We start from the raw sequence: 3,367 nt of genomic DNA on the forward strand, positions 1-3,367 counted from the left end.
TTCCGATTCATCATCCAGATGGATCAAACCCGACACGACTCTAAGCATAGCAGGCATTCTAAACAAGCATGGATGAGTAAGCACAACAAGGCTCAAGCAGTTGCTACTCATGCTAAGTGGTTTCAACTATTTACTGTGACAAAATCAGGTAATGCAGAGGAATGGGTTCAACTACCGATAACATGTACAGTTGAATCGTGTTTTTCCTAATGTAGTAAAAGAGAGCAGGAGCGAGAAAGTGGGTTTATTTCAATATGCTCAAGGGGGTTTGCTTGCCTGACACGTCTGAAGATAGCAATCAGTCTTCATCGATGTCAACGATCACCTCGTCGGAAACATCGTCTACTGAGAGGGAACAACACCGGCAAACAAGAAAGAACAACAATTACTTCACGGAAATGCAACATCATGATGCATGCTCAAGACATGAAATGAAAGGTGGCAGGGTTAATGTGGCTATCATTTCTTAAGTTGAAGTTGGTTTGAATTAGGATTCAAACATCACTTCAAGCCGGTTATTTTTCCAAGTACCCTTATAATTGATTCGACCTCATGCTCATAACAAATTGTTCCAACATGTATGGAGCTAGTATTTTGAGGTACTGATTTGCATTGACCAATGTTTGGTCATAACAATTGAAGTGGAATTCAAATAAGTATCAATTTCCAACTCCAAACTATTTATTTAATTTACCCTATTCATCATTTTGCCTATTTGGTGTTGTTAAATTTTTCAAACGTGCATGAAAATGCCATAATCAGATTCTTTGGATTTTTCTGATCCTTTTCCATATATAAATTATTTTCATTGGACTTACAGATTATTTTCTATGATTTTTAGAAGTTTTAGACATTTCTGGAATTATTTTGTAATAGAAAATTAATTACTGCGTCAGCACTGCGTCAGCAGTCAACTACGCCTGGGCCAGGTCAAACCTGACCAGTGGGGTCCACTGGTCAGTGACCCAGGTGCTAATCCCGCGCTGACCCGCACTAAGTGTGGTTTGACTCACCAGTGGGGCCCTCTGTCAGTGGCTCTGGGGGTTAGTTAGGCTAATAGGCTGGCCACGTCGGGGGCTACCGGAACCTGGCCGGCGGCGACCACGGACGCGGCGGAGGCTCGCCGGTGATAAGCTAAACGACGGTACAGAGGCCCATTTTGCACGCGGTTGACGGCTACAGAGAGCTGGCGAAGCAGCCGATCTGGCAGGGGCATCAGGAGAGGCTAGGGTGGCCGGGAGAGGTGCCGCCGATGAGCTCGTGCGGCGGCCGGATCTCGGGTTCTTCAGAACTGATGCTAGAGGGGACGGACGTCTGCGAGAAGAGGAGAAATGGAACCGGTGGCTCACGGGGGCTCGACTGGCGGCTCGGAACGCTCGAGGAGGCCCTGCTGGAAGCGAATCAACGACGGCATCCGGCGGCCGGAGATGAGGAAGATGGCGGCAGTGGCGGCGCTCGGAGGCTCCCGGGCCCGATTCCAGTGGCGATGAGGAGCAGGGCGACGTGGCGGTCCTTATGGGCTTTTCGGACAGGCGAGGGGAGGCCGGAGGCTGCGACTGACGGCGGCTTGGTCATGGTGGCTCGGTCGTGGCGAGCAGAGGCGAGGGGGAGAGCAAGGGAGGGAATGGGGAGGCTGGCTCAATGGGGACGGCTCTCCCGAGCCTATCCCAGCCACCAGGTCGGCGGGGAGGCCAGGCAGGCAGGAGGTGTGGCGCTCTCACGAGCTCGCCGTCCCCTGCTTCTCCTCTGCCTTCTGGCAAGATGTAGAAGACAGGGGTGCCCCTGGTGGGCTGGGCCAGGCGACAGGTAAGCCTTTCTCTTTTTTTCTCTTTATTCTTTTCTGTTTTCTATTTGCTAACATTTGTGTTGATTTGAAAATAAATCCAAATCATTTTGCAAAATCCTTATAATATTTTTATGTGGCATAAATATAAATGTCCAATACCACATAATAGTTTCAGTATTTATAAAGCTATATTTTATATATAGAAAATATAATTCCATTTAAAATAGTTGTTTGATTAATTCAAACAAATCCAATATAAAAAGTTTCTGTGATCCAAAATATTGGTTGACATTTTTATTTCAGTCCAATATTTTATTGGAAAATCAGGGACATTTCCTTGAATCAATTTGAAGCAATATTTATGTTGCTTGTTTGACAAAAATTTAAATGATGAGGCTTGATCACTCCTCATTTCATTTCCAAAAGAAAAAAAATAGGAATGCATGCATGAGATGCAATAACAAACAATTCTAGGTCTGGGGCTGTGACAATTACTTTGCCTGCTCCTTCTTTGTTTGATCTTCATGCAGGCAGGTACACTATTATGCCCGCGGACATCTACGCATATTGGGGCTTGGCCCAACCACAGGCACCCGTGCCCGAGCCGCCAGTCGAGTACCAGAAGCCAGTTTATTAGTGGGAGCCACAGGATCTCGCACAGCAGTGGCATCCGCAGTCTGCTCCGGAGTATCCTGGAGCTGGTTATTTCCCACCTTGGGAGTAGACCAAGCTAGGCCAAAAGCCTAAGCTTGGGGGAGTACGTGTTCTCACCAACTTTACATTCATCCTTATGCTTTCACTTTGTTAGCCGGTGTTTACACTTTGCCACTGTACTATCCATATTAGTTTCTTTTCGTTTTCTTGTTTTCTTGTTTTGTGTCCTTTTGAGAAAACCCAAAAATATTTTTCTTTCTTCTTTTGCTTGTTGGGAGTTTTCCCGTGTAAATAGTTTTCTTTTTCTTTGTGTCAAGGTAGAAGATATTGGTTATAATGTTTATTGGTTCTTGCATGCTTACCTGTTTAGCTTTCAAAGAGCCATATTATTTTGTCTTCTCCTTTGTGTTTGCCTGCAGATTCAGCTTAGTCCAATGCGCTTATTATTGTTCACATCGTTCGATCGTGCAAATGAAAGGCAACAATGATGATATATGATGAAGTGACTGAGACTGAAAAGCTGGTATGAACTCTATCTATTTTGTTTTTGTAAATATGACTAGCTTGTCGACCCAGATTTAGCTTTGTTGTGAGAGAACCATGTTTGCAATGACAACTTAGAGATCATAGTTTCTGATGCCATACTTATTTAGCTGAGAGCTTATAATGGTTTGTCTTGAATTCCAACAAATATTTTGAGATGACTATGATGTAGTATGATAGGATGGTATTCTCCTTTGAATGTTTCAAGTGGCTTGACTTGGCGCATGTTCATGCATGTAGTTGAAACAAAATCAACATAGCCTCTATGATGTTCGTGTTCATGGTGATTTATATCCTCTTCATTCTTGCATTCAATGTTAGTCAAACTCATTGCATCTTGATGACTGTTGTCGCTCTCTAGTTGGTCGCTTCCCAGTCTTTTGC

This window comes from Hordeum vulgare, chromosome 1H (assembly GCF_904849725.1).
Source record: "Hordeum vulgare subsp. vulgare chromosome 1H, MorexV3_pseudomolecules_assembly, whole genome shotgun sequence".
NCBI lineage: Eukaryota > Viridiplantae > Streptophyta > Magnoliopsida > Poales > Poaceae > Hordeum > Hordeum vulgare.